This window comes from Ostrinia furnacalis, unplaced genomic scaffold (assembly GCF_004193835.3).
Source record: "Ostrinia furnacalis isolate ACB-3 unplaced genomic scaffold, ASM419383v2 OfSCF0038, whole genome shotgun sequence".
Classification (NCBI taxonomy): Eukaryota; Metazoa; Arthropoda; class Insecta; order Lepidoptera; family Crambidae; genus Ostrinia; species Ostrinia furnacalis.
Window position 1 is genome coordinate 256,677 of NW_021130277.1, and position 18,681 is coordinate 275,357.

Here is an 18,681-nt window from a genome sequence, read left to right on the forward strand (position 1 = left end):
CACGTACTTCGCGTAGAGTTCAAGTGTTTCAAGTGACTTTGGAATAACATTGTGATCTAGCATCAAATCCAGTGTGCTGACACAAAATGAATGATGACAAAAGGAAGGAAGGAAAGCTTTTACCTAAATTAATAATCATAACAGTGTCACAATTCTATGTTATTCCAGTCTTACAAAAGGTATGCCTGTAGTATGAACGACAGAGCCTCTGCTATTAGGTACAAATTGTTGACTACCTTAGCATCCTGTAGTATAAACGGCCAACTGTGTGCTTACCATGAGTTTACGTCAGGAGTGCTCGCGAGAGTGCGTCAAAAAATATGAAGATTTGAGTTCTTGAAAGTAGCCGCTAGAGGCGCTGTAGAATCTATCATACATTTAATGTAATTTTTTAACGCAGTCGCTAGCGAGCACTCCTAACGTAAACTCATGGTAAGCACACTGTACATAGTCACAAAAGCAAGCATCGCTCGCAAGTCGCGACAGCAGTGCAGTGCATTTGCGAATTACTGCGCCCGAGCGCGCGGTCTCAATGACCCATTACGCAGGCGACGGTTGACTGGCAGCGACGCTGCAAGCTTTTAGGCAAAGGAGGTCATGCACTCGCGTGTAGTATTTTTACCCGACTACGGCAAAGCAAAAGGAGGGTTATGATTTTGACAGGCTATGTATGTATGTATGTTCATGTGTACCCTCGTAACTTCTAAACTACTTATCAGAATTCGACAAATGACATATCATTAGAAGCGTCTTAATTGTCCGCTGGTTATAGGCTACATGGGGTTTCACAAAATCTAATGTGGCGCCCTCTAGCGGACAAAACATAGAGAGTAAAAAAATAAAGTTAAGATAAATATGCCGTGTTTGGTATCATTTGAAAGCGCTATACTTGTACATTTTGAATATATATATATTACTAGCATTTGCTTGTGACTTTACCTGTATTCATGGGCTGATTGTATATAATTCACATCTATGCGTTCATAGCTTCTTTACTACTTATTAGTTCATCAATTTAACTTTTGGTAATATTATGCGCCACAAATACACTTTATCACCAAAATAGTACAAATAATAAAAAGTAAAAAAACTAAAACCCAACTACGACAAAAAACGACGCTGAAAAAGTATAAAACAAGATTTTCAGAATACTGAACTGAACAAAGTTGCTAATGTAGTTGCATAGTAATTTTCATGTTTGGAAAGGCGTAGTCACACATTACATATACGAGTACCTACCTACCGTAGCACTTTGACAACGTGTGACTGCGGTTTCTAACTTCGGACGGACTAAATCTTGTTTTATACTTTTTCAGCGTCGTTTTTTGTCGTAGTTGGGTTTTCAACTTTTATACTTCATCATTGCAGTCTATGCAGTCCACAGATGGACGTAAGCTTCTCAAGGACAGTTACAAATTACGATTTTTTTAAACGAAGTAATTAATTTAATTAATTAAAAGAGACACCATGTTAATAAGCTTTTGGCCTGTATTTGATCTAACAAACGCATGACTACGAACATTATTGATGAAATTGTATACAACTTAGAAGTTCATTACATATTGAATAATAGTCGCAAGCTGAGTAGATAAAAGGATTAAGATATTCTTTGGATTTTATTTCATCATTCCAATGCCGGGAATGTGTTCTGCACTTTCAAAGCAATATCAGTGCAAATATTTTTCCTGCCCGTTAAGGCATCTCTTAACATTATTTGCACAGCCCGCACTCCAATGGATTGGTAAAACAACCATTCCCTTCCAGTTTTTGCTTGCACTCTAGTATAATTTCTACCATACAAGCTCATAATAGAAAATACCCCAAATGAAACTGCCTCATGTGTTTATGTTTTAAAGTTTATTCAAGTACTAAAATCACTACATAGATATGAATTAATATGTAAATCGACTAAAGATTTAATAGTGATGCTTTTCTTTAAAATATTTTAATAATAAAATCTTTGGACACTTTTCACACGCAGCGCCAGCTAGCCCCCAAAGTAAGCAACTTAATGCTTGTGTTATGGGTGCTAGCTTAACGGATATACTACTTATATACTTTTTTTTTTAAATACATACATATTATACATACATACATACACCCAGACCCGTCACAGAAATTAAAATTCACCATTTCAATTTCTGCTCGGCCGGGAATCGAACCCGGGACCTCTCGGCATAGTAGTCCGTTCTGAACCACTACACCAAACGGCCGACAAAGAGAGCGTATATTTCGTTATAAGCGGCATCAAAACATCACGGTCCCCACACAATCAATAGGTAACTTATGTTGAAACGAAAACGGCCGCAAGCGGTTTGGCGAATGTTTGCTAAACTAGCTCCTGATAGGGAGGGGCCTAAATGGAAGCCGCCATTGTGATCCCACAGCCCCCGGCTACAATAGTAACGATATAGGTGCGGGGAACACGGAATTGACTAGCGAGGTAACTGAATAACTAACGCCCGTATTCAAAGCAGCAAATCGAAGGCACAGCGTTGAATAGAGGTCTGTGATTGGTTCGCGTGTCACCTTGTGCGTCCACGCGCACTTTGAGACCTCATAGTAATGTTTGTGAATACGGGCGTAAGGCTGCGTTGCACCATCTTACTTTAACTATATCAAACGTCAAGTCTGTCAAACTCCATACAAAAACACTGGTTATTGTTAAAGTAAGGTAGTGCAACTCAACCTAAGCAGTTCTGATGTGTTTGATGTAAGGTAAACCTTAAATAGACGCACTGGGTTACTGTAATATTTACGTACGAGTAGGTACTCTAGACATATAATAATTATACGTATAGTAACCGCCTCTGTGGTCTAGTAGTAAGACCACCTGCTTCAGACGCAGAGGTCCCGGGTTCGATTCCCAATGGGGGCAGATTTTTCTGTTCGGTTTGGTTGGTGGTAGGGCTTGTTCTAAGTCCGCCTGGCTAGCTACCACCATATTACCTATGTCTGTCGCCATAACAACAATGTTAACAGTATTGTTGAGTTCCGGCAGTTAGAGGTAAAATAGCCAGTTCCTCCGTGGTTGAGGATTCCGGGTGAAGCTCGCTTCCACCTTCGGCCTGATCATCACTTACCATCAGGTGAGATACAGGACAAGAGCTTCGTCGTTGTTGATTAAAAAAAAATGTTTGCTAAACTAGCTCCTGAAAGGGGCCTACAATGAGGCCGCCATTGTAATCCAGCCCCCGGCTACAATAGTAACGATACGCAGGTGCGGGGAACACAGAATTGACTAGTGAGATACATTGAATAACTAAGCAGTCCTGATGCGTGTTTCATGTATAAGGCAGACCGTAAATGCCTGAAATAGACATACCGAATGAATGAAACATTCACGTAAGTGCTTCAGACATATTTAAGTACCGAAAGGTTCTTATTTTAGCTCGGGCCGAATCTTGTTTGTAAGTGATATCTATAGTAGGTATTTTACTGTCAATAGAGCCTGCATTCAGCGCCTTCCCGCTACCATTATGAGGACGTCTGTCCACCTTGTGGGTGAACGTCCTACGCTGCGCTTTCCGTATTTTATCCGTATTCCGTAATTGTGGAAGTAATTGGAGGAGACCTGTGTTCAGAAGTAGACGTCCTATGACTGAAATGATGATAACGATGATGAAAGTGCGTGCTAGTGATGGAGGTGGCGTGGTTGGTATACTAGATAATGTGTGTGAAACGGAGTGAAACCACTCCAAAAATACATGCTACTAAAACAAACACAATCTACTGACATAAAACAAGATATTCATGCGCAGTACTAATCAACTCCGGCGTTGTTTGGACGTTAGCTCACATGGCAACAAAATATTCATAAGCCGAGTCTAGTTTTAACTCACGTCCACATTTCAGGCGCTAACGGGCCGGGGCCGTATGTATAAATTGTCAATTTGCGCGTCACCGAAATAAGGTTTGCATACATGAACGACCACGCAGCTCCTAGTGATGTTATAACACTAATGTAACTAACTCGACATCGATAAGTGTAATTTTAAAAGTAATTGTTGTTGATTATATTTATATTCAAGTTAAGAGATGCGGTCCAGCAGTGGACGTCTTTCGGCTGAAACGAACGAACGAAGGAATACGGATTTCCCCGACTCCGTAGCACTGTAAAGTTTTCAGTGTGTGAAGTTAGGAAGAGAATAACCAAGAATCGGGCTCAGGAGCTTGCATAGATGGGGCCTATATCTAACAGTCGACTAAGGTAGGCTGACTTATATTATAGACTTAGGTAAGCTGGTGATAATAAATCAGAGGCAATCGATATGATATTAAATAACCGCTCTTCCCTAGTGGCCGAGTGACTGCGGCGGACAGCACTCGCCGCTCGCAACGCAATTAGCATGCCCTTCGGCTGTATCGGCTGCATGTAATCACGTTTCGCCGTCACACTCCTGACATTTGCCTAATTTACAAATGTCCACCTGGAATTTGATGTCGATTGATTTAGGTAACTTCATAAGTGATTTAGGCCATGTTTTAGTAGGTATGGTATATAATTTCGAGATTAATAGCCCACATGAAAGTAAATGAATAATATGTCTTCTGCTATACATATATAGTAGGCTATGGAGCTCGCATTTACAAATTGATTCCATTTTACAATACTTATTAGTATGTTTTTGAAAACTAACTTTTAAACCTCTCAAGTATGAGTGCGACAACCGTAATTTTTATGTGTCTGTAGCAGGGTTCGAAAATATCCTTATGATATTATATCAGCACAAGCTTTTTATTTGGGGCTTTAGTTAGGAATTAAGTTGTAAACGTTTTTAAAGCATTACTAAAGGCATATATACCTTATTCGTTAGACTTAAACAGGAAGTCCATTTGTCTCCATTCTCCTGAACTATGATGACTGTCATTAAAACACGTAATGCCTCTTTAATGGACTCCTTTGTGATCAACAAACAGACAGAATTCCAATTAAATGTCAGTTAGGTAGGCAGTTCACGGCAATAAAAGTTATTGCCTCTATTTGTCCATTTGTGACGTAATGGCTATTATCGTAAATAATTATTGAAATTCGTTAGATTTCTTTGATTGGACATCAAGGTTCTGGAATGAAGAGTTAGACTTCTTCAACTATCCTCAAAATAGCCTTATAATGCGTTTTGCGTCGTCCATGCCATTACGAGTACGTGGTGATTTTCACTACTTGATTACGGTTTGTTTCGCTCGTATTTTTTTAAAATCAACTGCCTAATACCAACTCCCACCAATCTTTTTAATTACTTGTGGCAAAAGATATCTATCTTACCACCAGCCGGTTTCATTCTAAATAGGTCAATTAAAAAAATAATTCATGAAGCCATATAGCCGATTTTCGCGTGTGGCCGACCAGCCGTTTGCGTACGCGACTGATGGGTGACCGGCACGCAACGCGCGCTATTATAGGCTCTGATTACATCTGTAGCCTCATTATGTGCCTACGATTTTCGACCTAATGAAAAATTAATTTCACCAAAAAGATTTTCGAAGAGCGATAGGTTGTTTCGTTGTGATTGATAGCGTTTTGTAAGGTATTCAGAAGCTTTAATTGCATCGATACTCGCTTAATAGTGTGTGAAGAGAAAGTTACAGGCATTCATTCGTTCTCAATCTTTCGATATTAATGTTGTCTATGCCACCAAAATAATCACTAACTGGTCTGTTTTTTGAAAATTATAAATAACTTGAAAAAATCGAACTGCCTAAGGCGGGAATTGAACCCACGACCTTCCGCTTGCCGGGCGACTGCTCTTCCAACTGAGCTACTTAGACACTGGATGAACCCGTCGAAATTTTCAAGTGTAATACGCTGTTACAATCGTGGGTTCAATTCCCGCCTTAGGCAGTTCGATTTTTTCAAGTTATTTATAATTTTCAAATTAGTTTGAGATGCGACTCTTAACGCTAAAAATTAAATAACTATGGTCTGTTTTTCTACATAATTCTCAGAACTCTAGCGAAAGTTCTGATGACACAACCGACTTAAACTAACTTTAAGTCTAAAATAAACACACACTCGGTATTTGAGATGCATTATAAATGCTAATGACTTATATATATAGTTAGGTCACCCTTATTTTTCTTCACATGGGTAAAACATTACAAGCACCTGTGCCGTGTAGGTCATAGTAGACTATACAATATGCTATGATGACTACACACTATCTGCTAATCACTCAGGCTAAGAACTCACGGCGCGATTTTCACCCGCGCCCGCAGCGGTTGTGGAATCGCGGTTTTATTTCAAAACTCATGGTTAGCGGTTATTCTAAGAACTCACGGCGCGATTTTAAAGCGGGTGAAAATCGCGCCATGAGTTCTTAGCCTCACTCAGTGAGGTAGAGTATAAAATGCGCACTGTATACTTAGTCTAATGATTATTAAATCTAATGATTTTATGTAACATTTCATGCTTCCGGATAATTGTAAAACCTTCCGGCCTTTATGACGCAAGTTTCTCGATTATTAATTTAAGATATTAAATGACATGCCGCCCCATTATGCTTTCATTAATAGCTCTACGAACAACAACGGCAGATGTTTGTTGAGTAATGCGTCAACCCTGCCGTTGGCACGCGAAGGAGAGCCGCTACGACTTATTCATCACTAAACCTTGACCCTCGATCCCATAGCCATAGTCCCGAACAAAACGTCTGGTGACGTCTGCGTTGACACCTGTCACAAAGTTAAGGGCGAAGCACACTAATCAACCAAAAAACGGATTGTAACCATATCAACTTGAGGCAGTCAGTATTCTTTGTATGAAACTCCGTACTTTTAACCATTAATCGGAAAAGTCTAAGTCCAATCTAGATGTAACCCAGGTTGTTGAGAAGTAGTATTAAACATTAATCACCTTGTCCCCCCCCCCCTGTCTTCAAGGGAGGATCAAAAAATGTTATTTCTAACTACCGCCCGATCTCGCTTCTGTCCACCTTATCGAAGGTATTGGAAAGGTTAGTCCATAACTGTGACTATCCAAGCTTACATAACTCCATTATCCCTGAACAACATGGATTTGTCAAAAACCGCTCGACTGTAAGTAATCTTGTGTTATATGCTAACTTTTTATTTGAAAATATGGACAGGCGCACTCAAATTGACTCAATCTATACAGATTTTTGTAAGGCCTTTGATAAGGTGGATCACGTAATTCTCCTTCGAAAAATCGCTTACAACGGTATACGCGGAAACTTATTGCGATGGTTTTCATCCTACGTCACAAACAGGACACAAAGGGTGGTCATTAATGGATTCTCATCCGATGAAATAAATGTGTCATCCGGTGTGCCGCAAGGCTCAATTATGGGTCCTCTTCTGTTTTTAATCTTTATTAATGACATAACGACATGTTTTAAAAATTCACATTTCTTGCTCTATGCTGATGACCTTAAAATTTTCCGTAGTATATAAACATTTAATGACTGTGTTCTACTTCAAGATGATTTGGATCGTTTAACTTCCTATTGTCAAGAAAATAAACTAATTCTTAGCCTGCCTAAATGTAAATTCATCACCTTCACTAAAAAAAGTAATATAATTAGATTCACATATTCTCTTTGTAATACCCCTCTTGAAAACGTTTCACTTATTAAAGACCTTGGCGTGTTTTTTGACTCTAAGCTTCATTTTGACATCCACATTGACCATATTATAAACAAGGCCTTTCAACTTTATGGTTTTGTCATGAGAACTTGTAGGCCATTCAAAAAATCTGGCACCTATCTACTGCTTTATAAATCACTTATTAGACCTCAAGTCGAATATGCCACACAGGTTTGGAATCCTTTTTATCAAAAGTACCGTGATTTGCTAGAATCGATTCAAAGTAAATATCTACGCTCTGTAAACTACAGATGTCACCATTCTAGGTCCTCTTATGATAACCTCTTGCATGAATATTCTTTAACTACACTAAGCAAAAGGCGATCACTACTTGATTGTATTTTTCTATACAAAATTTGTCATAACTTCTTTGACTGTTCTCAATTTGTTAATTGTATACGCTTTCGCGTACCAAGTCGGTCACTAAGAATACGAAACACATACGTCCATCGTTTGTTTTTTCATAATATGTGCAAAACAAATGCAGGTAAACGTGCACCTTTGCGTCGCATAATGGAACTATACGACAACAGCTTCTCCGATGTAGATTTATTCAATATGTCACTGCCTCAATTTAGAAAGGCTATAAACCTTATATTGAAAGAATTGTAAATTTAAGCAGGTACTTAGTGAAAAACAGTTTTTTATGTTTTCCTCTTCAAAAATAATGTTTCCTTTGTTTTTATTAACTGTATAGAATCGCACGTTTGGCACGTCTTGTTCTTTAATATCTTTGTTTTTTCTATCTGTGCCTTTTCACTTTTATTAGTAGATACAGTGGGTTTATAGTGCGCTCCGTGATAGAATCTTATCAATTTATTTTGGATGGTAAATGTATGGACTTATCACGTTAAATCGATAAAATCGCGCGGTTGCATCGTTTCGCGGCGCGCATTCTAGACCCACAGTCCTCTTGTGGATAACGGTGTTGGTTGTATAATTACTTAAATGTTTACATAAGGTTTTAATTGTAATTCTTATTGTACAACTGTTTGTTTTCCTTAATAAAATAAAATTAATAAATATCCAAATAGAAATATCACGCACCATATTGCTTTGTTTCTGTTATGAATCTCCATGACATACTATCTGAAAAAAATACTGGCAAATTAGCCATGACTCTCAACAATGATCCTTTAAGTTTAAAAAAATACGAAATGTCGATTGTGCTACTAAATTAAACCAGGCTTTTTAAACGACTCTAAAAGCTGCTGTGAATGTGTCCATATACACCTCATTTGAAGCATAAAAGGATATTATTTGTATTTGCTAGTGTAAAATAATGTAGATCCACCGACACTCGAGGCAGCTGCATCGGAGGCGGCGCGCCGGAGCGTTGTCTATTTGGGTTGCGTCTCCATTCACTCGGGAGATTAGTGCAAACACCGCCTTTGAGCGCCATCTAGAGGGAAATATATATATTTGAAGTCTTTATGCACTGAGGCACATTTGTCTGCGAACGGGTTCGAATGGAACAACATTATTAATTTGTTATTTGAATACAGTCCAGCCAGAATTTTTTAAATTAAAATCGATAAAAACTTTTAACGAACTATTGAGGCCTGTTGATTAAATAAACTAGTTAATTTGGTTTTTAATTAAAAGTAGGTATAACGTGATCGTTATAAAAATATTTTAAAAGTTTTTCATTATAAAAAATATTGAAAATAATCCCACTCAACTATTAATTATTAACAAAGAAAAAGAAAGAAAGAAAGAAAAATTATTTATTTGACAACTAAAAAGCACAAAAAACAACGAGGCGGAGAAAAAAAAAATGTTGCCAAAGAGGTCACCCACTCAGTATTATCTTGACAGTTGACATTTTACTGCCAAGTGCCAAGACACTGGTTTTCAGTGGGTGCCTTGTACGCAGGGGCAAAAAAAAATATAATAAGATAAATTCAAATTAATTAAAATTCACATTGAAATAAAAATAAAAATAACAATTACAATAAAATTAAAAAAAAAAAATAGAACAATACAATAACTAAAATTTTAAATAAACATGTCCAAAAATATCTAAAAATTAAAATTCACAATAAAATAAAAATTACAATAAGAATAAAATTAACAAAATTAACAAAAAAAAAACAAAAAACAATACAGTTAATTTCAAATAAACATGTCAAAATAAATTAAAATTCACATTAAAAAATAAAATACCAAATTAACGACACAGACAGGACAATAATAATTTTAATTAGACAAATGTAATAAATAATAATAATCATGAAATAAATCAAAACAAAACAAAACGCCGCTTGGCTGCGGTCGAAGAACGCGGCCAAAGAGTCAGGTGACGGGCCGTGAATGAAGAAAAAATAATAAAAAGTGACAAGAAAAAGTCACCTGACGTTCACGTTTGCCACGTAAATCAGCCACGTAGCGACAGAACACTTTCACTTTAACAATGTACTAATTAAATATGTGTTTTTTAATGTCTACTGTGTTAAAAAAAAAAAATTAGAAATTATTTTTTTAACAAAGCTATTAATTATTTTCCGAAGCAGACATTTCGTTTGAACTTTAAACTATAGAATACCTAAGGAACAGTAGTCAAGAATCATAATTGTAAAGCCGTCCCTGGAGGTATAATATGTGAAATAACCTTTCAAAGCATAAGTATGGTGGACATTTTCGTGTAACGTGTACGAGTATAGAGCACGCAGCCAAAACCGCCGGGGCGTGCGGCCAAATGCCGTGCTGCCAATGGCTCGGATAATGCCTTTGAAGTGGCCTGCCTACAGTATACTTTGTACAGTGTGCTACAGCACAAACACAGACATCTATATCTATAAAAGCGAAAGGTCACTGATTGACTGACTGACTCACTCACTCATCACGAAATCTTAGAAACTACTAGTGCTAGGAGTCTTAAATGTTCCTTTTTGAACGTAGGTGCTCACATAGTACGGATTTCACGAAACCCACCCCTAAGGGGGTAAAACGGGATGCACGTGTACGAAGTCGCGGGCTGCCGCTAGTATAGTATACTAGTAAAGTGTACTTTATTTGCTAATATAAATACTATAATGTGTGACAAAACGTGTACTTATGATGCTTGATACTCTTGAGTTTTTCTATTTTGCTATATGGGTGTAGTTATACGGGAATATTCCCACATCTGTTCCCACCGCTGCAACTCCTGTGTAACCAGGATCTTGACCGCCAATAAAAACCCAACCAGTGAAGGTCAAGTTCGTCCCGGAGGAAAGTTAAACTGTGGGTGTTGTATAACTTAATATATTTATTATATCATCCAGAACTAATTTGATATTTGCCCTTTGTTACACACAACAATCCCAGACATTTCACTTACCAATTAAAAAACCCACTCATATTTCTCTCTAAACACCTGCGACCTTATAATGGAGAGAAAAAATGAGTTTCATTCATGCCATCGTAATAACTGGAACAACTTGTCACGCGTGGGATATAGTGTTGTGTTGGATATAGCTTAACCATAGTGCGGGGAGATCAGTTAAACATGTAATACTTTAAATTTTAATCACTTTGCAGAAGTAATAATTACTTTGCAGAAGACTGGCACCGGCTGAAAGTACGGACCTAGTGCCGTACAGCTTAAGCTGAGCCGGATGCCCCTGTCACCTTATTTTACAATTTAATCTGTGTTATGTATGTGTTTTTTTGGTGACAATAGAGGCTTCTTTAGTTAATAGTAGACTCGTTGATTGACGGATGCAAAATGGTCTGAGATAACACAACCCTTGGTGGACTAAAATTGATAGGTTCCTGCAGGACTTAGGCCGGTTGTAACTTGTAAATAAGCTGTTACATTATCCTACGGCTATAATTTCGATGACTATGAAAGGCTATGCGTAACGAATTGATGGATTTCTATAGATACCTAGATTAGTTCTATAGTGATGTTATGTGCTAGTAAACTGGTTGTATTCTTTTGACTATAGCCCAATGTCTGTTCGCCCTCAGTATTTTGATTCCGGCGTGGTGTGAAGTGATCTAAAGTTTAACAACAGTTATCTACATTGAGTTCTGAATTTGAGAGACAGACGAATGTAGGCGTGTGGCCCACGCGAGCCTCCGCCCCACGCTTGAAAAGCGGTACTTATTAAATTACCTATTAAAATGTTCATTGTTAAGGTATTCCTAATTAATCGCCTGTAGAGTGAATATCCATTCGCGATGAAGCGCCGAAAATATTCAAAATTTAATTTAGCTAATAACATTATAATATCTAATTACGGTGTTGGCTTTAATTAATATTGAAATTATTGAGATCCTTTCAGATCGATTATGAAACTAATTAATTTTTTTTTGTTCTAGATGGTCGGACTTCAAATCAGCAATAAATTAAGACAAAAATGAATATACGGATCTTATGGTAAGTTTTTTAATTATTTATTACTTAAATAATCCGTTTTATCATCTGTGATTTACGGACGCAATGGCCGCGGCTCATGGTTGTCAATTTACGAATGACATATGAATCTTGGAGGAGGAGGCAAAATACAGTCGCACGTGCCAGTTAAAAGACATCCTTTTCTATGAAATTACGCCGAGCAATGAAAAAAGTTCCTTTTAATAAAGGCAAAACAGAGAAATAACAAGTTATTTTTAAATAAGTGAAGCCGGTTAAGTGTGTTTGAGTCAATAATGGAGTGTTTTTCAAGGAACTTCTTGTACAAACTCTTGTCATACTTCTCGGAGTTTTACGGCGACGGCCCAGATAACTTGTCAATGTGACATTGAGGGACATCTTGTGTCCCGGGACGGACAAAAAGAATCTGTCTCGCAACCCTCCTCGTTATTCGAGGTTTGGAAACTAAAAAAAGTAAAAAAAACACCATTATCATTATAACAAAAGTAAAAAAAAAACGTCATAAAACTCATTTATTTTTGCAAATAGGCTTTTAAAAAGCACTTTTACACGTCCCAATATTAACCTTACCACCAAACATAGCCAACTTCTTAGACTGGGTTGCACTTGCACCATCCTACTTTTACTTTAACAAACGTCAAAAATCTGTCAAACTCCATACAAAAAGCACCGGTTATGGTTATAACCGGTTACTGTTAATGTAAGATGGTGCAACTCAACCTTAGTGTAACATATTTGTTACTTTTTCTAAACTGTTTAATTGTGCCCATTTTACTTTTTCTATACTGATCCAAATTGAACCACTTTGGTGAGTGACCTTTAGGTGTGAAGTGCTTTTTATCACGCACAGACACAACTAAATTTTGACCATGATAAGATATAGCAGACGATAAAAGTAGATTGCTACAATTAAGTGTTTAGATTTGTTGGTCAAAGCAAACTGCTTTTTAACTAAAAATTATTATCATGTATGAGATGTATTTGTTTAATTTTAGACCAACTTTAGGATCTAATTAAATTTAAAGCAGTTTCTGTGCTCATTTCTTTCTCAATAGGACAAGAAATTACGATATTCATTTGTTCAAACTTGGACAATAAAACGTAATAACGAGGGCTGTATTCCAAAAATAGAAATGGCTGATTAGTCGATAATAAGACGGAATTATAATAATTTTGAGATGTATACAGATCCTCAAGCTAATGAGGTATATTGTTGAGAACGCCCACCGCGTACAGATGTTTTTCTTATCTGGGGGCACGGCAGTGCCCCCACCAAGTCGAGCAAAAAAGCGGCACGGCCGTACCATCCTTTTCTCGAAGCAATTCAGGCCATTTTCGACCGCCTGTAACTTCGTTGTGGATAAAACTAGAAGGCTGAATTTTCATTAGCTATGCAGGCATTGTAAAGACACGGTATATTTAAAATTTCATTCAATTTGAACCAGTAGTTTAAGAATTATAACGGGTCAAAGTTACTTAATTTTGTCACTCACTGACTGACTCACTGACTCACTGACTCACTCACTGACTCACCGATCATCAAAACTCTAAGGCACTTCTAGCAGACCTAGAAGCTTCAAATTTGGAATATAAGAAGTGTTTGGTGTATGAATCAAGGAAAAACTAAAATATTTGGGGGCACGGTAGTGCAACCGCCAAGTCGAGTAAAATTTTTCAATTTCGGTCCAGTTTTCTAGATACATAACTGCTGTCTACAAAATACAAAAAGAAATGAGATCCCATCAAAAACAATACTTGTCAAAAAAACCAAGTCTCGCAACTCAGTTGTTCTACGGTAAAAAGTTGTGAGATCCATGTAATACCAAGTCCAGGCCAGGAAATCTTTAACGTTTTACATAAATATATTGACTTGGTCATCGCATGAAAACACGTGTAAATAAAATTATTTAGTGCGATGGCCAAGTCAATAATTTATGTAAAACGTTAAAGATTTCCTGGCCTGGACTTGGTATTACATGGATCTCACAACTTTTTACCGTAGAACAACTGAGTTGCGAGACTTGGTTTTTTTGACAAGTATTGTTTTTGATGGGATTTATATTTATCCATTCAATGAAGAATGGAAAATTCCAAACAAAATTACTTACTCTAGTTTCAGTTGTTTTTTCAAAGCTACAAATAAATAACCTAAATTGTATAACTTTTATAGAAAGCCCAGCAAAATAAATTGATGTATCGTTTGAAAGTGCGCCGTGACTTTCGGGCTATTTCAATCCATCACATTGAAATATTTTGAATAAAAAACAACGATCGCTGATTCTAATGGATTACGTGGATTTGAATACTAAACAATTTTTATTCCACAAATAAAAGATTGATCGGGTAAAAAATAAAAATAAAGCCATATACGTAGGTATTATTTTAAAGGTATAGGTCACCTGTTAATACGTTTCTGAATGTATACCTACGAATATTCTACAACCCCGTGGAGTAAAGAACTGATTGAGGTTACAACTGCTTTGGCTGATGCCATTAATGTTGGATCATAAAAGCATTCTAATTGATTTTGACTTTGAACACATACACAGTGAATAATACACGCTATGTATGAGTGCCAAATATACGAGTAAATTGAACTTCATGTCGCCGGTGTGGGTCTCTTGACTCTCTCTCCTTTTAACCACGAGACCCCATGGACTCTACTGGTACACCTTCGTAGACGTTCTACTTCAAATACATAAGATATCACCAGATTACGCTTCACCTCAATTATAAAAGACTCGTGCCCCGCAGCATCTTGTAAGAGAGGCGGCTGCGGTCCGAAATTGTGTGAAATATACGCGCTTCCATAGCGGCGGATTGCCCAATTTATAACACTCGCCGTTTATTCCCCCCCCCCCCCTCCCCTCCCCCCTTTCCCTTCGGACGGGTAGCTGGCGATGATTTATCAAATTTTATTATTGTGTTTTTAGCGGATTTTTGCGGAGGTATTCATGTCGGAGCGGCGTGAAATATTTTAGTTCGTTCACTTGTTTTATTTTTCCGCTTGTAACTTTTTTGTATGAATCAATTTGTTTCATTTTCATCACTTCACGCTGCATAGTTTTTGTACGGTGTAGGTTAACCTTAGTGTTTTCAAAAAACTTGGAATATAAACGTATGTAGCTTGGACCTAAACAGTAACTTTTCTGTATAAACTGATATCCTGGAAGATAACTAAAGGCTAATAAAGAGCTTTTACTATTAATGAAGATAGCTCATTATTTCCCGGCCCTCTTCATAACTCGGTAGAGCTGCCCCGGCTACGACCATCGCTCTAAGTTATCTCAAATTAATTACTATAATTTACTTTATTATTATCATAGAATATTCTTTTCTATCACAAAAGTGGATAAAACGACATCTCGGTAGACTCAATTTCATAACATTTGCGATTGATTTATCTTAGAATGAATGACAATAAGTAAGTGAATGTAAAAACATGAATGTAGATGGTACCTATGATGCCTTGACACACTTTACATCCTTCAGAAAATAACATTTACGAGGAGTGCCCCATGGTTCACAAGGAATAATGAAATACACGAGTACTTGAACACTTAGACCCTGGCTATAGAAATAGAGCGACACAAGAAACTGCACATCGAACGTCTTACTCATCACCCCAATCCACTGGATTTGATGGAGAATGACAACGTGGTTAAAAGGATAAAAAGAAACCACGTGATTTAAGAAGACAGCATGGCATAGGCCCGCAGCTGCTTTTTAATAATAAAAAACACATCACCTGCAAGCTTTCAAAAAGAGAATATATCTTCACCTTAAAGGCCGGCAACGCACCTGTAACGCCTCTGGGTCTGCGGGTGTCTATAGGCGACGGTAATGACTTACCATCAGGTAATCCATCTGCTCGTTTGCCTCCTGTCGTATGTCGAATAAGTAGTCTGGCGACTGATTGCAGAAAAAATCAGAATAAAAAAAATGAAAAGTACAACGACAAAGCACAACACACATAGTGTGACTCGCTGATTTGATGAAATCAATAGCGTAAGCAGTTGAAATAACACCATCAAATCAATCTAAGTGTTTCGTGTTTGAACGAAGCCCGGCCTTCAACTCCTGCGGTGGTGGCGGCCTCTACCCATCACCACGAGGGGCTTTTACACGCCACAGTTTGCTCACGGCAAGATAATATTATTGCAAATAATAACTAAAATCTATTAAGGGAATTTAGTTTAGTTTTTGTAAGATTTTTTTAAAACAGTAGGTGCAGTCATGTTTGAACAAAAACATGAAGTTTATTTTCTACCTGCAGACGCAGTCTTTATTAATTTTAGATCAATATTTTGCGCTTATGAATTTTTGTGATTACTAAGGGTTTTTGATAGAAAAACTATAGTGAGCCCTTATAAGTAGTTCATAATATTTGTTTCGTTAAGAACAAGCTTCATTTTAATAACCATCAAATTAAATTTTTATTCATTGCCGTGACAATGTTTTTTTTAGACTACCGTAACGTGCTTCTTAGTGCTTTAATCGTCATTTCATTGTTCATATAATATTTAGTTTGGAGTACCACACGAGTATTCAACGCCCTCGGCGTCGCGTGCGCCGTTAATTCTTTATCTGTGCCCTTCATCTACAAGCGGCTTTACACTTTCAGATCGACAAATGTGTATTTTTGTAGAGTAGAAATGTAAAAACATGCGACTTAACTGTCAGTATACGAGAATATTGTGTGAATGAACGAGTTTATCACTGGGAAGAGAGATACTCTCAAAAGTCAGCGTTTTGAACTAATGTAGAGACCGTATATCCAATTTTCCATTTTTCGCCCCGCAATTGGAAATTCAAATCTAAACTTTGCTGACAATGTGCTATCGAAATGCAAGAGATATGGACTCCAACGCCTAAGTTAACAGGATCATGCTTAAATTACTATGACAGTTCCATTTCCATTTTTATTAGACCTGAAGTACAATCGTTTTCAGCTTCTTTCAAACGGAATAATACGTTCAAAGACGTGACAATTTATTGGCGATTATTTTGACAAACGCGGGAGGGAGAAATTCAATAAAATTTCGTAGATTTAACTTCGCTTTTGTACGGAAATCTAAATTAACACGGAGGTGTTCGACCATTGTTCGAGAATCAACTATATTCGTTGTTTTAGGAGGGCATCGATTATACAACCTACCTACGTGTCTATTGAAAGCAAGTTTTTCCAAGTATATTTCCTCATTGGAAAATAAAGGAGTACTTAGTAGGGAGTTTCGTGATCCGATTTTTGCCGGTCAACTTAACTTTAGGTCAGTTAAACCTTTTTGATGCCTTACTTACCTACTGAGTACCTTCTTACTACTATTTTGCTTCAGATTTTTCTGCTGACACAATGGTCGTTTAACTTTCCCCTGGGAGTAACTCGACTCACTGGTTAGGTAAGCGGTGGAAACGAGAGGTGGGAATAATCCCGCAACCTGTATATTTCAACAGGATAAAAATTATGTCCTGCAAGTTTCCTGGTTTAAAAATGTGTGCACAGAGGGCGGCACAAATTAACGCGGCGCCGCAACATCTCGCATTCATTTCCCCTGGCGCGGAGTCTGCAGCCCACTGTGCGATGCGACTGGTTATTATGCAACTACCCTGTTTTAAGTCCCAACTGGACTTTACAACGCGACTGTACTCCTCGTTCTTGCTATTTACTAAAACAGCCCGTAACTATAAATAGAGTTTGGAACTGTTTTCGTTTGAACGTATGTAACGGGAAACCAGTTATGTTAGTTTTAGTACGGGACCTCTCAAAACACGTACTCGCTCGAAGTTTATGTTTAGTAGTTTTGTGCAATGTGCATATCTATTACTGAGCACTGTTACACGCGTGGAGTACTTATTTGAATTTTTAATTAGTACTTATTTTTCTCCGCTTAGTTACACCTAGTCCTTAACCAAGCAGTACATTTATTATACTAAAAGACAAGTATAAAAGTGTATGACTGGGTATTCGGTAGTTCGTTCGGACCCGCAACCGCAGTCGAATCAAAGAAACCACCAAGCCAAGAAGCTTTCACATCCAAGATGTCTGAAAGTATCCCTTTTCGTTGTAGTAGCGTTATAGCATCGTTAGTTTGTTATTATGAGTTTTAACCGCCATACAAGGTCTTAGTTCCCCGCACCCAAGCAAGGTCGAGGATTGCCTGAGGCGGTCGTGGCCTTGCCTAAATTTATCATTAATAAATAAATAATAATAAATATCTTTTGACATTTTACACTGCGCCTCTAGCCCCAAACTAAGCAAAGCTTGTACTATGGGTACTAGACGACGGGATAAACATACTTATATACTTTTTTTTTGTAAATACATACATATTATACATAGAAAACACCCAGACCCGTCACAGAAATTAAAATTCATCATTTCAATTTCTGCCCGGCCGGGAATCGAACCCGGGACCTCTCGGCATAGTAGTCCGTTCTGAACCACTACACCAAACGGCCGACTAATTAAGTTAATAAAACTTTGCTTGACGACTAACGGGCTGGATATACCAAACTTTACTCACTTTTCTGTTCTAAAACTTTGCTAAAAGAGGCATCTTATAGACATTTGGGAAGTCCCTATGAGTAAGAAAGAGGAGTGGATGAATTAGCAAAAACAATGTTCGGTGCATGGTCTTCCCCTAAGTATACTCGTCAATGCTGGCGATAATTTCTATGAAAGATTTGACCCACAAAAGCTCCAACACTTTAAACGT

General features: G+C 37.5%; 1 protein-coding gene across 1 annotated transcript in view; it reads left to right on the forward strand.

Moving 5' to 3' along the window:
* Window positions 1-18,681, forward strand: part of LOC114350241 (stress-activated protein kinase JNK-like) — a 141,871-nt gene that overhangs the window by 101,559 nt on the left and 21,631 nt on the right. The window contains exon 3 of the mRNA XM_028300983.1: window positions 11,911-11,968. The gene's annotated coding sequence lies outside the window, so the exon portion shown is untranslated. The remainder of the gene's footprint in view (window positions 1-11,910; window positions 11,969-18,681) is intronic.